The sequence below is a fragment of the Pogona vitticeps genome, chromosome 1, assembly GCF_051106095.1.
Source record: "Pogona vitticeps strain Pit_001003342236 chromosome 1, PviZW2.1, whole genome shotgun sequence".
NCBI lineage: Eukaryota > Metazoa > Chordata > Lepidosauria > Squamata > Agamidae > Pogona > Pogona vitticeps.
In genome coordinates, this window is record NC_135783.1 from 333,289,150 (window position 1) to 333,308,375 (window position 19,226).

The 19,226-nt window shown below is 40.6% G+C and overlaps 1 long non-coding RNA gene across 1 annotated transcript in view; it reads right to left on the bottom strand.

Annotated features, from left to right (window-relative positions):
• Positions 1 to 1,439: 1,439 nt before the first annotated feature.
• Positions 1,440 to 19,226, bottom strand: part of LOC144586084 (uncharacterized) — a 31,923-nt gene continuing 14,136 nt past the window's right edge. Inside the window, exon 2 of the long non-coding RNA XR_013540808.1 lies at positions 1,440 to 2,167. This is a non-coding gene — a long non-coding RNA (uncharacterized LOC144586084). The remainder of the gene's footprint in view (positions 2,168 to 19,226) is intronic.

The window sequence follows — 19,226 nt, forward strand, 5'->3', positions numbered from 1 at the left end:
CTCCAGTTTGAGAAGCACTCCTTTCTTTCTTTTTAAACTGGTTTCTTTACCCTTCATCATCTTTGCAAAGTTCCCATTCCTCACCTTCCCTTCCTGTTTTGTGTGTCTCCCGTGTCTAATTTTAAAGGAGCATTGGTATTTCAGGAGCTCAGCCTATATGGGCATATCATGTGAGCCATTAAATAGGTCCCTACTTTCTGTGAGGACAGAATGGAGTGCCTAAACAAAATGTTATAATAAAATTGTATGGGGTGGAGAAAGACACTTGGAAGGTTGTAAAAAAAAATAAACGAGCATATTTTTAAAAACCCCCAAAAAAACTACGGGCAAAGTGGGTGAGAAGGGGCTTTAAAAAGACACCTCTAGGCTAGCTGCCAAACTTTTATGTTTAAAAACCAGGAATCTGGCCCCAGTCACATGAATTCTTAAAATAAAAATTGCTATTGGCTTTTTACTTAGTGGGCATGTGCAAGCAGTGCAGACCACACATAGGTGCTTGGTCATGAAACTCAGCCTTCATGTATCACTTTAGTACATTTCCACAGGAGACTGCAATACACACTGATGTGGGTGTCTCTGCAATCAACCTCCACTTCATCCCACCTGCATTTCCATCCCACCCTACGTGTGTCTCATTTTGTGAGACAATTCATATGTGTTGTCCATAATGAATGCATTTATTTATGCAGTTTTCTGCTATACACTTTCCCCCATTGTCCAAAGTGTGCTGGTGCATTTTTTTTCAATTCTACACATTTTAACCATTCCCATTTTTAAAAAAAGGTATGCACAATTTCCTGCCTGCAGAACAACATGCAAAGCATGAAAATGGACAAATATTCATGGCAAGGTATGTTTTGCCACACAAAGGCTGAAATCCTGGTGATTAGTATGTCATGGCTGGAATAAACCCATCGGAATCAGTGGAATTTGGAAGGAGTTGACTCACCAAATTTCTGTTGATTCATTCTGCCTACTTTAGTGTGACCTGCTTGATACACTAAGCAACAAGATTTTACCCACTGAGTCCTGGGAGAAATGAAGTAGGTAATTTTGGTGTTACTCTTGAAAATTCCAAAATCCTTTCCTGTCCCTAGTTCAGGTTACTTGGCTGTTATAAAAGGGGGTTGTGACTTGAACAAGGTTGGGAACCATTGTTTTAGAAAAATGATTCCCAACCTTGGGTCCCCAGATGTTCTTGGATGACAACTACCAGGTGTCTTCACCACTAGCTGTGCTAGCCAGGATTTCTGGCAGTTGTTGTTCAAGAACATCTGGGGACCAACGTTCGAAGGAACTGCAGAGGACTGCAGAGAGTAAAGTGAGAGGTGACTTGAAATGCAGGAAGTAGAGGCAGTGATCGTTACTTTATTAGCAATGTTTGTTTACAAAACAGATGTTGGTGACTGTGATAATACAAATTGTTTTGCCTCAGTGAATTGCGAACTCAACTCAACCCCCCCCCAAAAAAAAACTCTGATATAATTCAAGTGTGGTGGAATTTTTCTTTACTTCTCTACTGGATCAACCCCAACTGAGGCTAAATATATCATGGTCCACTTAGGCAATTGCTTCCTTAGGGCAGTTTTTCTGTGGTCTGTTGTTTTTGCCATGCATTCATGAAATACGTTGGGGGGGAGAGATGAAAAACTTAGTTTGCATACATAATTCCTTTCAGTCACACTTTTCAAACACTGTACACAACAATATTTTAGCCCCAACCCCAGGGAAACTGATACAGTTTTCTTTGTATTGAAGTGTCTGCTCTGCAGTACTGCTCAGTCTGGTTTGAATGTGTACTTCCGTCCTTTTATTTAAAACTGTCTACTGCTGATAATGTAGATGAAAAGCAGAAAGCACCAAATTGAATTTGAATAATTCTTGCTCAGGGATTCATTGAGGTTGCCTAGGATGTGGCACACTCAGAGCATCAGGATTTATTCACTTCCTTGGAATTGGCAACACCGAATGCTTAGACTGATAATTTTCTTGATCTGCTGTCCCAACTTTTTCTGGCTTCGTTGACTCTCTTATTAAAAGTACATGCACTCTTTCTTTCTTTCTTTCTTTCTTTCTTTCTTTCTTTCTTTCTTTCTTTCTTTCTTTCTTTCTTTCTTTCTTTCTTTCTTTCTTAATATATGAAAACTTGAATTGTTCTCGGAATGAACTGGTGAAAAAAACAGAAAAGTTAGTAACCTGAACTCCTCAAACGAAACAGCATTTGCAGACAAATATTGTGGCCGTGACAGACCCAGCAAAGGGAGTTTCAAATATGAGTTTCTTTTATTTTCTTTTTCTATATTGTACCACAACATTCTGCTGTTTCTGCTTTATTGAATTCACATATGGAACCAAGAGAGAATAAGACCATAATCCAACACAGGCTTTAATCCATTAAAATCAATGGGTTTACAGGCACCCAGGATAAAAACAGCTTTGGTCATACCATCCTACACCCTGGTCAGTTTATTATCAATTTTAAGATGTATAATATTTACTAGGGATGTACATCCGATTTGAATGAAGTCTGGATTGAACTGGGATGGCCAGTTCAGATTTGGGGCAAAGTGGAGTGAATCTGTAAAATCAGTTCAAATAGGACACAAGTAGCCCCAGTCTACTAGGTTGGGGGTTTCCCCCTCCAAGAAAAGGAAACTTTATAAATGTCTTGCATGCAAACCTGTGAAATCAGCTGACTGAAATTTGGTGGATTTACTCCTCTCTTTATAGTCTATCAAATGTACATGAATACAAATCAAAAGAAAAATGTTTTAATCATCATGATTTTTCAGTGCTTGGGCTTTATGTATTTACAATTTGATTAGAATTGCTGTTGCACTCCAGCCACCAGAACCAACAGTGGTGGATGATGGGATTTGTAGTCTAAGAACTTCTGTAGAGCCTCTTCTTCCCCATTCTGTTGCTTGGCAAAGTTATTGTTATAATCTTAGAACAGCAGAGCAGGAAGGGACCCTGTGGATCATCAAGTCCAGCCCCTTCTGAGGAGGCCCACTGTGGAACTGAACTCCCAACCTCTGGCTAGATACCTAAACCACTGAGCTAGTCAAGTTGCTCCAAAGTAGTGTCCTGATCATTTTTATATAGAAAATGTGACTTCAAACTGAATATAAAAGTTCCAGAGAGTTAATTGAGGCCGTCTTTCCAGGTTTGTGAAATTATACCTCAAAGGTATACTTTGGTGGAGTCCTAAAGATCAATTGCCAAACAAGATAAGGTGAGATAAGGTGATTTGCATAATCACAGAGGTAAGGGGGCCTGTTCTGTGACATTTAGACACTCTTGTTAGTCAAAAATTTCACTATGTCAGTCACAAGCTGTCTCTAACATCTGTTCCCTGCCTGGGTTAGAATTCTATGCTTTTGGTGCAACACTTATTTATTTATTTATTTGATTGATTGATTGATTGATTGATTGATTGATTGATTGATTGATTGATTGATTGATTGATTGATTGATTGATTGATTGATTGATTGATTGATTGATTGATTGATTTCTATTCTGCCCATCTAGACCAAAGGTCAACTCTAGCAGTTATAAAAAGATCCCATTGTACAAAATAAGATTATATTGGAACATTACTTATAAGCAGAGCTCTTATAAGGAAGGGAGTGCTGGACAACACAGTTTCCCCCTCCCTCAATGATGTCTGTGCCACTGACTATGATCATTTACTGCCTCCTTGTTTAGTATAGACACATGTGAAGAGGCATCACAAGAGAGACCCAGGCCTTGCTAAACAGGTGGATGCTAAGAGGAGATGAGCAATATATATATCATCAAGGGTAGTCTTGAAAGAGTGGTCCTGCTTGCTTTTCTTCACAAGATCTCCTTACAGATGGGTTGGTAGCCCTATGCATGGCAATCATATGCAGGAGCCATCCTCCACTAAACCTATCACCCCACTGACTACAAAGAAATGTACTGTGAACTAGTATAGTTTGGGAAAGTTGCATAAAGAACCACAACTCCCACAATACCCCAGCCAGCATGGCCAGGCAGCTGAGGGATCCAAAACAGCATTTTCTGAGCGCTGTCTGTGATAAGAATGCAAAGGACAGTGGCCACAGTGTATGTTGAGAAATTCCCATCATGTTGGGCTTCATCCTGTTAACCACTCCTAGACAAACTATCCATTGCTGTGCTCTGGCAGGCAAACCAAGATCTTCCTGAGCACAGTATAAATATTTTAAATAAATAAGTAAAATAACCCATTCTATTGAAACAGGGTGCTCTGAAAATTAAGTCTACGCCAATGAATTTCACATTGTTTTCTAAAATATGAACATTAAAGCACGACTAACTATACCTTTACAGAATTTCAATACTGAGTCAGTTTCTTTAGTAGAAAAATGGAAACCCTGCTCCTTTTTATTTGCTCTTTTTTCATTATTGTTTTAGCTACCTCCTCTTGCACTCCAGCAGTTTCAATCATACCATAGAGAGGTGGTTTTTTGTTTTGGGTTGGAGGGGGGGGGGTTGGATTACAAATTGCATGAAAACCACAAAAAGTTAATGACATTAGGTTTAACTTACTGGGGCCTTTTATTTCACCGGGCCAAATATAGTTAAGAATTCCTTTTAAAACATTTTATTACCTATTTTATGCTTTGAGAACCATGAAGACTACACAGTTCCAATGCACATGTGACTTGGAGGAATAAAACTGCCGTTAGGCTTGTAAAAAAACATTATTTTTTAAAGCTTTAACCAAATGAAGCGGAAAAGTCTTGTGTGCCTTTCTTTCTTTTATATGAGGATATTAAGTGTAATTTCAGCCCCACGTAACAATGTACAATCTGTTTGGGGACTGGGAGGAAAGCAGCTTTTTAATATACTAAAATGACATATGAATTAATTCTTCTAATTGAAATCTATGATCTCAGATGGCAATAAACTGATAATCTAAGAGCAGCCCGCTGGTGTTTTAGACTGAGGATTAAATATCTGGAATTTTACATTGCTTTTTCAACTGAGGGGGAGAAAGTGCAGGCGCAACACTTACATGCATGCCATTATATTCTGATTAAGAAAAAGAACCACAACAGTCCGGAAAAATTTAAATTCTCCCTTTCACAGCCATGGCCATTCGGGATTGCTCACTATCTGATAATAAAAAATGGCCTTGAGAAAGGTCTCTCTCCGTCCGTGAGTGTATATATAAGCCAGGACTTTTCAGGTGTTTATAGCTGCAGCAATGGCTAACACCGAACAGAGTTTTAAGGTTTGCGCAGACTTTGTTTTCAACCGGGAAAGTTTCCAAACCTAGTTCAAGCTGGTTAAAGACATTAACTACGGAGTATGTTTGCTTTGTGTCTCTGTGAGTTGCCTGGCCCAGGTCTCACACACAGTCCAGAGACATTGGTTTTCCTTATAGCAGGATGCACCCTCCACCTGTGTGTGTGTGTGTGTGTGTGTGTGTGTGTGTGTGTGTGTGTGTGTGTGTGTGTGCGCGTGCGTGCGTGCGTGCATGTGCGTGTACGTGTGCGTGTGCGTGTGCGTGTGTATAAAACCTAAGATGAAAACCAGGGTTTTGTACACATGGCGCCTGTCCCTAATCATATGCATAGGCCCCAGGTCTCACGACAGATTCAGTTTGCTTATCATATTTCCTTTCAATTTTTCAGAAAAGGAAGAGCCAAACAGCACTGAAAAGCAAGAACCTCCAACATCTTGAAACATTGTAATTGCCTCACTCCTAAACATTTTGTTGTTTTGAAGAGAGAGAGAGAAAGAGATTAAAAAGTAGAAGAAGCTAGAATGTAATAACTAGTCCCAAATTGGGTTGATAGCACAGCTGTAGAATAATCCGCCTAAATATAAAACGTGCAAAAGGTTGTTTACTCAAATATATGAGAAGGGCATTGGTCCAAAGAGCTGTAAATGCTCATTGAGAAGACTCAGGTACATTCTGAAAATCTCGGCTGCTTGTTATAGCTGGTACTTTACAGCGCCACTTCATTAATATTGAAGTTATCAGAGCAGATTCTGACTGAATGCTCTTGGCTGAAAAAGAAACGAAAAGAAAAACAACAGATTTATGCTCTGCTTTTCAACTTTCAACATTCAGGCATTTTCCTTATTAAGATTTATTTTTCACACTACTTTTTGTAATAATAGAGGAGGGTTATGCACCTGATATATTTCAAACATTTATGAATGGGCTTTTAATCGTATATTTAACAAGGGGTCTTGCAACATAACTTTGCAGCACAGACTCCTTCAAGTTGGACAGCTGTGCCCTCCTCCAGGATAATCTGTCCTATTCTAGATCTTCACAACTCAACTCTAATTATATTTAGTCACAGATAGTCATAATAAGATGTGATAAGACATAAGCAAAAATAAAGACTATGAAAAGAAAAATGATAGGGGCATGGTCTAAAACAGGGCTCTAAAACCATTTTGGTGGGTTTTAACAGTGAAAGTTGAGCTAAAAGCTAAAAAACAGACCGAGGGTTAAAATTTAAAATGGACTCAAAGTTTCACAAAAAAAAGGTGGCATCATTTTTGGCTATGCAGTTATCTAAACTGGTGGTTATCAACCTTGGGTCCCCAGATGTTCTTGGACTACAACTCCCAGAAATCCTGCTAGTGGTGAAAGCTTCTAAGAGTTTTAGCCCAAGAACACCTGGGGACCAAAGGCTGAAAATCACTGCTCTAAGTCACTGGTTCTTAACCTTGGGTTACTCAGGAGTTTTGGACTGCAACTCCCAGAAGCCTTCACCACCAACTGTGCTGGCTGAGGTTTCTGGGAGTTGCAGTCCAAAAACATCCGAGTAACAAAGGTTAAGAACCACTGCTCTAAGTGACAAAAGGCTGATCATCATGCAAGAATTGTACTATTATACCTCTGGATAATTTGTTAGCTTCTTGTGGAATAATACAAGAGGAGTTTTATCCTTGGTTCCATATATGGGGAATAGTTCAGCATGCAATAAACAACACCAACACCCTGCCCACAACCATAAACACAAATTCATTGAAATAGGGGAATACTTGCATATCTCCCTTCTAGATGGTCAGGTGCCATGACCTGGAATTTTAATTTAATGAAGCCCTATAAATCTGGGGGTAAGTCAACAGTTGGAGACAATTCACCATACAATGCTTTCTCTTAATCTTTACAACTAGGGTGAAAACTGAGATGCATAAATAGCCTCCTTGTCTTTGCTAGAGTATTCTCTATTAAGAGTCTGTCATTCCTTGCCAGATTTTGCCAATGCTGTGTCTAGGTTCCAGATCTCAGTTTTGAGATCTGGAAGCTTGGCAAATCATTCATCATTCGCCTCCCTTAGTTTCAGCCAATATCTAAGATAAAGTCAATCCTAGCCATCATGAAGGGTAGACTTAGTTCAACCCTAAGAGCAACTGGTGTATTGGGGGAAGTCCAAGAATATTTCTGCAAAACCTCTAAAGGTGATTTGCCTGACCTTTACAAAGTTATTCTCTTTTTTTCACTACAACTCCCAAATTCTGTCAGTTAGCATAGTTGCACTCCTTCCTGTATGTCAGTGACAGAGTTGGGAAACTTTGCAGGGTTTGTTTCATCTATAACTCTCAGATTCTGCTCACCAATATGGTGCACAAAATACCTCCAAAACAACCAATTAGAAGGGAAGGCAATGATGCAAAATGGCATGTTCAAATAAAGATAGGAGAAACAGGATAAACCAGTCTAGAGGGAAGCACCTCTCAGGGGCTAATGAAAAGACTGTTTGACAAAACCTCACAAAGAAACCTGAGGTGTCTTTAACATTTCCTCTCTGCATGGGTAGAATAGTTTTTCAAGAAGGAATATTAAGCCATTAATATGACATGTAAGATTCCTGAATACTAGTTGAGTTGGGTGTGACCTTATTGGGTAAACAGAAGCAAGCCATAGTTCTCAGATTTAGAAGACAGCACACACACACACACACACACACAGAGAGAGAGAGAGAGAGAGAGAGAGAGAGAGAGAGAGAGAGAGAGAGAGAGAGAGAGAATTCCAGCATTGTAATCCTGGGGGTATGGCTGAATAGTAGAGGAGTGAAATCTATACAGTGGACCCTCGACTTATGGAATTAATCCATATTGTAACGGTGTCTGCAGGTCAAAAACTCTGTAGGTCAAGGCTCCATTGACCTACAATGCATTGAGAACCGATTTATCCGTAACCGGCCGTTTTTGTTCCATTTTGTTTTTTTTAATCTGGTCTGTAGGTCGATTCTCTGGCTGCAAGTCGAACCTAAATTTTGCGGCCAGAGAAGTCTGTAACTCGAAAAGTCTGTTAGTGGAGCCGTCTGTAAGCCGAGGGTCCACTGTATAGTAATCTTCCTCAGTCTGGGGATTGCTAGGATTGCATGGCTGAGATGATGGATTGAGAGAATGGCTGAGATGATGGATTGGCCACCAGCTGGGAGAACCTGGTCAAAGAGCTTATCCTGTGCAAATACATCTACTGTACGGAACTCTTCGTAGCTTTCATCTGTTGCCAAAATATGCTGGGGAGGATGCTGTGATGTTACTCCCCCTAGTGGGCAATTCAACACCCTCTGTTGCTCTGGGTTACATCACTAGGTGCCTGAAAGCTATGTGCCCATCTGAGTGCATTAGCCATGTACTTTATTGAAGTCACTTCCTTCTCTCTCATACTTTCTCTTCTCCCTTCAAGGTGGAGACATCTTGCTTTTGTTTTCCAGAAATTAAAAGGGCTAGCCATGGTTCCTGACATCTCCATGGTTACACACTGAAATACTCCTGGGCTTGGGTCACATTTAGCACACTTGAAAACGATTTTAAAATATACGTTTGCATGACATACAGCTAAATGTGTGATTTATTTATTTTTTTGGTCAGGAAGCATTTTTTGGTTGTTTTTAGAAAGCCAGGAGGGGTTGTTTATTTAAAGTCAATTGTGAACATGTTTCATTCTGAATCCTTTTGGTATCTGTGCTCACCTGGGTCAGAACCCCTCTGCTCTACCCCCTTTCATTCCTCCTGCTTGCAGTCGAAGCTGGGGGAAGGGGCAGGAATCCTTATAACCTTTTCAAAGTTACAAGAAGGCCCCTTTATCTCTTCCTACAGACTACACAACAGCATTAAGGAATGTCAAAAATATACACACATCCATGTCGGCGTGGCGGCAAGTAATAAAGGCACAGTACTTTTACAATATAAAACACTCCTGTAAGGCTGTCAGTTTTCTTGGAAAATGTATAACAATGAATACCGTACAGTAAAGCCATTTAATAAATGTAGACTAAGAATTAGAACAGGATTGGCTTGTGCCACAAGGCAAGCATGGAATATTAGCTTAGAGGGGTTATTTTTAGAAAATCAGAAAAGAGGGCCAGCAGAGAGAAGCTGCTGGGCTTATCAATTTCTTTTTTCCATTCTGGAGTTTTCCTTCCCTCTTGCCAACACCAGGTGCCACGCCCATGGCTCTCTCTCCATGTCTATCTGTAGTACTGAACTAACGCTATCCCGCATTGAAATAAATAAATAAAAACAAATATTAAAAATAACACCACAGCAGTAGTGATGAGTGGCTGTGAGCAGCAGCCAATGTGAGGGCAGGTGAGCGCAGGACAAAGTCTCAAATGCAATGATTTTTAAAGCCCTTGTAGCCCCCTCAACTGATATACAATACAGTTTAAAATGGGTAAAAAGTTTTCCCAAAAGGATGCACACACCAACCCCAACACCCCATGTGTTTAAGCCAACTTCAAAAACCCCAATCCATATTTCAATTCATTTTCATAATGTAATGCACCTCTATTTAGCAAGAACTAAGGCTTCTATCATCGTTCCTGTAAGGAGTGTATTCCTCTAATCAAAAACAACTTTTTAAATTTTCTTCTGAAGAAATGTGTACATGATTCTTGGGCAAAGGAGGAAAGTGTACTCAGGTAATTGTTCTGCATTTCCAAGAGCGGAATCCATGAATTTGTGCTGCTCCTGTTCCAAAGTGTGCATTCTCTCCAACAACGTGAGGAACCCACAAGCATATTGCTCCACCCCAGGGGTGACCACATCCCATAATCACCCAGGTATCACACAAATAAAGCAAAGCAAAGCAAAGCGTGCTGCTTATATACCGCCCCATAGTGCTTCAAGCACTCTCTGGGAGGTTTACAAGTTAATTATGCAGGCTACACATTGCCCCCTCCCCAGCGTGCTGGGTACTCATTTTACCGACCTCGGAAGGATAGAAGGCTGAGTCAACCTTGAGCCGGCTACCTGGGATCGAACCCCAAATCCAGTCCCCTTTAGGACAAACATGCAGAGAAAGCTCACATTCTTATTTGTGTCTGGTTAATTCCAAATGCTACACTGTGATGGGTCACTCTTGAGAGCCATGAAGAGTGACCTCTGCAATGGTGCTTCCTATGCCTCGCCTTTCTCTGGCTGAAATCAGTTCATTCTTGCATGCCTGACTGAACACAGGACATTTGAAACCTATGGCTGCTGTCCAGAACATATTTCAGCTGGGAAGTAAATTCCACTGACATCAATGGGTCTTCATTCCAATAAAAATAATTTGCATTGAAGCCCTTTTGAGCAAGAAGCAAATCAAATTATTTTGCTCACACTTCCAGCCCTTGCTGGTTTTAAAAGCCGAAAACTCTTGCCAACGGCAGTTATGTGAGCACCCAGCCAGAACTGGCCGTACTCCTGAACAGTGATGCTGCTGCCTCGGGACAGCCGATTTGGGTGGCATGAAAGGAGAGCAGATGATTAGCTATTTCATTGGAGGTTATTGTGTTTTAACTGCCAGGTATGGAGAATGGGGCTTACGGGATTTTCTGCATCACGTGCTAAAGTAACTAGCCAGGATTGGGGGTGGTGGTAACATTTTAAGCAAACAAACTAACATCCTTGCAAGCAAAATTGAGAGAGAAAGCACTACATTACAATGAGGCTACTAGAGCTTAGGGAAAGTTACTTTTTTTCATCATAATTCATAGTCGGCCCAGATGGGGGACTGATTATAGGAGTTGTAGTCCCAAAAAAAGGTAATTTCTCTAAGATCTGAATCAGACATCAGCTGGAGCATGAAATGCCACAAAACCAATTCAAAGAAGCCAAGCAATTCATTTCAAAATGAATGGGAAATACAAATATTCCTATGCTTTCATTTAAAATGTTTGTCCTTTTGAATATAGTTTTCTTCTCTTTTCTTCTAGATTTAGGGCTACTTCCAAGATTGTAGTTCTGATACACAAGAATTATCTCATGTAGAAAAACATGAGCCTACATGAGGTGGAAAAATAATGTGCTTAGCAGCGTCCCAATCCATGTACTCAGTGAAGCTGGAGAAAACTACCTCTGCCAGCATTTAACAGTACTAGTTAGCACATGGACCGCCCAGAGACCTTTGGGTAGTGTGGGCGGCATATAAATTAAATAAATAATAAATAAATAATAATGTGAGGTATTTCACATGCGTTGTTTTACCTTCCCTGACATACAACCCTGTAAAGGGGTAGACGTCAGTGTTACTGTCCCCATACTGCAAAAGATGAAAGGAGAAATGATTGTTCTTGGGCCACTGATGCAATTCATGACAGACAAAAGGTTTGAAATCAGTCCATCCTCTTTCCCAAAAGGACCTTCCCTCCCATTAGGCAAAGTGAGGAACTCCTCTCAGATGGCAGATCACCAGGAGCAGCAAGCATCTTAGACTGAAATCCTGTTGCTTAGTGAGTTTCAATTGCAGTAGGCCCATTGAATCAAGAGGCTTACAGAGGCATTGACCTACCCAATACCTAGTGATTCTATGGGCCTAGCCTAGTTGTGACTTACTACACCAAGAAACAGGATTTCACCCATAGAATCATAGAACTGGGAGAGACCCCTGAGTCATCAATTTCATCCCCCCCCCTCCGGTAATCTATAAGGATCTGTTAAGATCTTTAATTGATGTCCATCCAAAATTTGTTTGAAAACCTCCATTTAAGTAAAGTCCATCTGTTTCCAAAGTAGTCTGTTCTTTGTCAAAACAGCTCATACTCTTAGGAAGTTTTTCTATTAGTCAAACTCTCATTTCTTGTACTCAAATTTCCTACTTCAGGTTCTATCCTCTGGAAAGATGGAAAACATGACAGATCTACATGTTTCTTCTACATGACAGTGCTTCAAATATTAGAAGATGGTTAACTCTCAGTCTTTTCTTCTATAGAGTAAGCATGCATATCTCCTTCAACCATTCACCACAGGACTTGTTTTCCAGATGTTTTACCATCTTGATTACCTTCTTTTGGACATCATATCCTTCTCAAATTGCGGCACGCATACCTGGACATCTGGCCACAACAAAACAAAGTGATACTATTATTTTCCAATCCCAACATGATGAGAAATGGTTGGGGGGGGGTGGATATTTATTCCAGAGAAGAGAAGACCAATATGTTATATGACAGTTGTATGATATGAGGAGTTGACATGTACAAGACGGAGCTAACATTAGTCCCTACTATCATGTTCTGCAATGATGCGGAAGCAATATAGATCTATAAAACAAGCTAACTTGTTAGTCCCTACTAACATGTTAGACAGACAGACAGACAGACAGACAGACAGACAGACAGACAGACAGACAGATAGATAGATAGATAGATAGATAGATAGATAGATAGATAGATAGATAGATAGATAGATAGATAGATAGATAGATAGATAGATAGATAGATAGATAGATAGATAGATAGATAGATAGATAGATAGATAGATAGATAGATAGATAGATGTCAGTGTCGTCAAACAGCTTTTGGTCTCCTAGATCCTTTTCACATATACTGCTACTAATTTCAGTGTCACCCATCCTATACTACATATTTTACCTGCTTGGCACTAAGGATATCATGAAATACCTTATCAACAGCCTGGCTGAAATCATGATATGCTACATTAACCAAATTTGTTTCTTAATCCAGGAAAGAAAAAGATTGTTTACAGACCTTGATTTTTTTTTTAATCATCTGGTCAAGACTATTTCCGACTATGGTGCTGCTCTACCCTTGTGGGCTTGTGTTACCAATGCTTTGGAGGCCTCCCTCCCCAATGGCGACCAAGTGTCTGGGCTCCTGTGGCTCCCCCAAGTCAGGCATGTTGTCAGGCCAACAGACCAAAGGTAATCTCCTGGGTCACCCCAACCACAATGTATGGGTCCGAGAAGGGACTCCTCCTTGGGCCTAGAAGTACTGTGGGCTACTTTGTGGACCTCCATCCATCCATCCATCCATCTCACATTCAGACTGAGGGGGAGAAGCAGTGGCAGCAGCAATAACTGGGTGTCATTACTGCCATTGAGGGTGGTAATGATGGGGGACAGAAGCATCTACCTCAGGTGGTCAAACATCTGGAACCTCTGCCGATTCACAAGACCACCCCATATGTTGCAGATAATGCATTGTCAGAACTGATATCATGTTAGTGTTCCACAGCTATGATTTTTAGACAGACTTTTCATATCTCAAATGTCAGATTTGCAAATGAAGCCCACACGTAGCTCCCTGCAAACCAACTACAAAGCAAAGCAGAGTAATTTGCAAACTATGTGAGGAGAGAAAAACTCCTGCTGTGGCAATCAAATGCTCTCAGCAGTTAAGGAATTCCTTCTTCCAGTGACAGATTATCTGTTCTGTGTAGCTCACCACAGACAGACCTTTAACCACATGGCTCAAGAATGCCACCTACTTCACAGCTGATATTAGGATGAAGAGGTGGGGGAGTCAGATAAAAATCATGTTATATGAAATGTCTGCTTTCAACCTATGACTGTTCAGCTGAATGTTGGCATAGAGTCTATACATACACAACTGTTTTTCAATGTTTTTTTTTAATTATTTGGAAGTCTACATATGTAAACTACAGGATATATTCAGCAGAATGCACATGGTTCCCACAGATTCATCAGGAATGATTATCCTACCATGTGGCCATACACTGTATTGCAATGATACAATGGCTGAAATCCAATAGTAAATTGCAACTAGAGTAGGTTCATTGAATCAGTATGGATTTGGTAAGTCAACACCTGTGTGAGTTCCATTGATTCAGTGGGTCTACTCTAGTTATGACTTACTACTGGATTTCGGGCCGTATATGTGTTTCCCTGAAATTATCCTTTTTAGCTGAGAAAATCCAGACAAATATGCTGCTGCCAAGTGTAACTGACTTATTCTATTTGTCTTGTGTAAAAGGAACATAGCTCAGTTGTGCTCTTACAAGAGAGAAAAGAGGTGTCAAAATGCCCAGCTTTGTTCAGGGGAAAAGCACACAAATATTTCCTAATCACACCACATACACTGTGTCTTTGAGAATCGCAATCACAAGATTAATAGGTCAGTTTTGACATCCTAGAGGTATTTTTTATTTTATTTTTTGGAAACGCTTAGAGTGAGAAACACTTTGTAAATCATTTTGGGGAACAGGGTGGGAAAAGCATTTACCAAGCATTTCTTAAATAAATGACAATGGAATCTTGGCCCTCTTTCATAAAACCAGAAATATTCAAAATAGCAGTCCCTGTTTCAGAGCTTTGCAGGGTTTATGGGGATGTTTTACTCGGCCAAGAACCAGAAGGAGATGAAAACATTTGTGCCTTCACTTCAGCTCTCCTCATTTTGGCCTGTGACCAAAATGTGGCTTCCAATGAGGCCAACAACCAAGCTGTCTCGTAAGCTTTAATGCTCCTCCAGGAATGAAAACAGCTACCTGAGGAAAGAACATGATGCAACATTAGTTGACTCAGGGCAGCGGTGGGGGGGAGGGGCTTCCTAAGATTGGCTTTGGCCTCATGATACCCATAAGCAAAATGGGCATTATACTTAGAGGTTGGAAAGAGTAGGAGCTTGGGATTACAATTCCCAGAATTCTCCTAAGAAACTTGACCACAAGCCATGTCGCCTGGATAATTCTGGGAGCCATATTTCAAAAAAGATGACTTTCAAGCCTCTGACTGATACTCTTCACTATGGTCTGAGTGAGGAATGAAGGCTGCCTAGGTATCTACTTCCAGCACCAATAACTATTGCTGTAAGGGCTAGTACTCATTGGGGTTGGAGAATGGCCATCATTCTCCAGCTTGTTAGAATGCTATGCTTTGTAACAAAAAGTGTCCCAATGAAGTCTTTTCCTATAAGGCAGCGGTTCCCAACCTTGTATAACCCAGGTGTTCTTGGACTGCAACTCTCAGAAATCCTGGCCTGCACAGCTAATGGGGAAGGCTTTGGGGAGTTGCAGTCCAACAACATCCCAGCAAGGCTGAGAAGGCACTACTGCTATAGAACAGTGGTTCTTAACCTTTGTTACTCAGGTGTTTTTGAACTGCAACTCCCAGAAACCCCAGCCAGCAGAGCTGATGGTGAAGGCTTCTGGGAGTTGCAGTCCAAAAACAACTGAGTAACAAAGGTTAAGAACCAGTGCTATAGAAGATGGACAGTAGAAATGGCTGCTGCTCACCGTATGTCATAGGTAACAAGCCACATGTGAGCTTTGCACATGACCCTGTTGTCCCTTGTGCTTCTACTTTGAAAGCCATTCCCCCCCCCCACATTTCATTCCACCTACAGTATCTCCACCCCACTGTGGCACCCCAATTTTGGCACCTGGCGCAGGAGGCATATATCTTCTCCCGTGCAGTTTGCCCAAAGGCATGGGGCATGAGCTACCGCCAAGAAAAAGGAGAAGGTGAAGGTGGTGCTACCCCAAAAGCTTATGTTTTCTAGAAAAGAGAAGTGCACAGAGCCAGTAGGTGTTGTTGTTTATTTTGCGCAGATTCAAGCACAGTTTTACCTTTCCATGTTGGCACCCTCTAAATGTTGATGCCATGGGGGAAAGCCCCAGCTTCCCTGTCCTAGCTACAACCCTTAGAGGTAATGTGAATTTCCTTGAGGCCACATCTAGTGATGCAGTAGAGCTGTAGCTTCAGGGTCAAAACCCCAAACTTCTGATTAGCAGGGACAGTGGCATCATCTGCCAGCCCCTTAGACTTCCCTGTTACTCTGAGCTTGTAGCTTCAAGAGAAATAGATGTTTCCACAATGAGTATATTAGTGCAAGGCACCCCCATTCTAATACAAAGTATTTCCGGGTAGTTTGCTGTTCAATGAGCTACTGGGAACTGTTAGCTTTACAAAATACTTGCTCCTCACTTGTTGATGTGGACTAATCTGGCTGTCTTTTGCTGACAGATTTAAGCAAAAAGCAAAGTGTGCTGCTTATATACTGCCCCACAGAGCTTAAAGCACTCTCTGGGTGGTTTACAAGTGAATTATGCAGGCTACACATTGCCCCCACCCCACAGCAAGATGGGTACCCAAATTACTGACCTAAGGCTGTCAGTATTGAACTCAGGTTGTGAGTAAAGTCTTGACTGGAGTACTGCGGTTTAACCACTGCATCACAAGGTATTACTTGTTCGCAAATCAAAGTCAATCAAGAATGACTTATAACTGAATGGTTTTAAACTTTCACAATCGTGAAAATAAGAAATCCATTTTGACACTTGGTGAAGATGGTTGATCACGCCTTGCCTACTTTTGCCTCACTCCTAGCTACTAGCCTTTGTTATATGAGGACCTCTCTGGGTGACTCTGGAGCAGTCTCATTCTGATCTACATCACAGGGTTGTTGTGAAGCTCTCCTTGGAATTTGGAAGCCTTGTAAAAGCATCCTGAGTTCCTTGGAAAGAAAGCAGAACATGAAGCCAATAAATAAACACAGATGATTGAAGAGCATGCTGTCTATAAATATACATGATCAAAGGTTTTTTTTGGCTACCAAATGGTCCAAAAATTCAAGGACTAGCTAAATATAACTATACTTTTTTTAAAATGTGCAGGGCTTTTATTTATGTTCTGATGTGGATGGTTTTCTGCTGCACGTGTCATATTCTTTTAGGTCACATTCCCAATCAGAAGCAATACTTCTGCTTCTTTATGGAGCACATATGGGACTGGAACTCAATGTATCATAGAGGTTTTGAGTTTTCTTACTTTTTGGACTCATTTTAGGATTACCCAAAATCTATCAGAGATCCATGAGCCCAGCTGTTTACAGAAAGCTTACTGCTCTAACGTATATTCCGTTTCAGCAAACCCATGTTGGCAGTTGGCTTCCTACGAATTCCACATCAGAGAGGGGTGACTTTCTCCACCGCAAGGATAGAATAACTTGTGGGAGTAAAATGAACCTCATTGAAGTGGTGTTTGGACAGAAGAAATTAAATGATCCCGGCATTATACGAAATACACTCTTCTTGGCCAAATTAAACCCACCCACTCTCTCCTCACCACCACCCCTTCACTCTCTGTGGTTCCTCTCTGTTAAATTGGAACGATGTGTAGTTGGAATAGGATTTAGTTCTGAAGTTCGATTAATCTCAGAGAACTTTATTTAAACACTTCAGCCTGAGCCCTATCTCTGTCATCTCTACCGTGAGATTTCTTGGAATTACTCTCATAAGAAGAGAAGATGTACTGCCTCATCTACACTAAATGATGCTACAAGTAAACACAGACTCATAGGCTTTTTGGACTCCTTCAAAAAGAAAGAATCACAAGGCTGGAAAGAACTAGAATGTCATGAAAACCAACCCCAAAGGGAGGGTCCCTCTTTGGGGTGGAGATGGAAGGAGAGGAAAGATTAACTTCGCAACATAATCATGGACAGAGAAACTGACCAGCAACTCCGTCGCTCTACCAAATTGCTGATTGGCTGACAGAATGCACCCCACTTCCTGTGAGAGGAAGCATTACAAAGGGCAACCCCATGCTTCATGCCTCTCCAGATAGATACCCTTCACTGAACAGAGGACATGTGGAAATGTTTAACATTTTGTAGAGTGACAGATGGGTTGCCTGCAATGCGAGCAGCCTAAAATGGAGCCCATCTTGAATGGCTGAAATGCGTAAAATTAATGATTGACAAAATTTGATGTTTTGGTTTTTATTTGAAAAGTAGTCCCAGGGTCTCCAATTGCGATAAAAAATGGTACTGTTATGGGTGGAGGTCTTTGATCCTGTACTCCAGTGACATTTTTCTCCAAAAACACATACTCATAATTTACTGCCAGCGTTGCACAATTTAGGAAGCTCCTAGTCCTTGCTTTAATCTTTCTAGAATTGTGAGGTCAGTAGAATGCCATTCGGTGAGATTTTAGGAACAAAAACAGAGGCTGACAAGAAGGTCTGGTGATGTCAGAGGGATGGGTCAAAATGATGTGTTTCTTCTGACAGATGGACAAGGTGGAAGCTAGAGATGTGTGTTTTCTTTTGATGAGTTTGTAAAAATGAACTGAATCAGGTATTTTGTGCATTTCTTGATTGACTATAGGCAGGAGCAGATCTCCTATGACTCTAATAACGCTTAAGCTTCAGGGCCCCAGAAACAACTTTAGTCCACGTTGCTTAAAAATTTGGGGTCTGCTATATGAGAAGGGTGTTGCTGTTTTATTTATTTATTTATTTATTTATTTATTTATTTATTTATTTATTTATTTATTTATTTATTTATTTATTTATTTAACTTATATGCCACCCACTTTACCCAAAGGTCTCTGGATGGCTTACAACAATTAAAATACAATAAAAAGATAAAACAATTAAAATTCGCCTTCGCGAATATAAATTAAAATACAATTGAAATAGATACTCTAAAAATTAATACAGTATTAATAATATAGAGTAATTTACATTGCTGACCAACATCTTACTTTCCCTGACTTCCAAATTATCATATTCACAATTTTTGAAATTCAGTACAAGTTTGGAATGGTGTGAAACTTGTCCACTGATTTTGGATTAATTATTCAGTTTTGTATATAAGCGGCAGATAGAAGTCACTTGAGAGATGGTTCCAGTTCTGGGCACCACAGTTAAAGAGGGATACTGAGAACCTGGAAGCCACGCCCAGTGAGGAAAGGTTGGGGAAACTTGGCCTGATTAACCTGGAGAAAAGGAGGTTGGATGACAAGCTGATAGTCATCTTCAAGGACCTGAAGAGTGGTCATGTGGAAGATGGTGTGGGCATTTGTTTGTTTGCTTGCTTGCTCGCTCGCTTGCTTTTATTTGTTTAGCAGCTCATGAGTTTAAGACTTGGAGTAATGGAAGTAATAGCCAGCAGGAGTGGTTTAATTTTGTTTTGATCAGGTTGACATCACTTTTATCCTACTTCTGCCCAATTTGATTGCCTAATCCTTTGCAAAGGGGCACTCACAG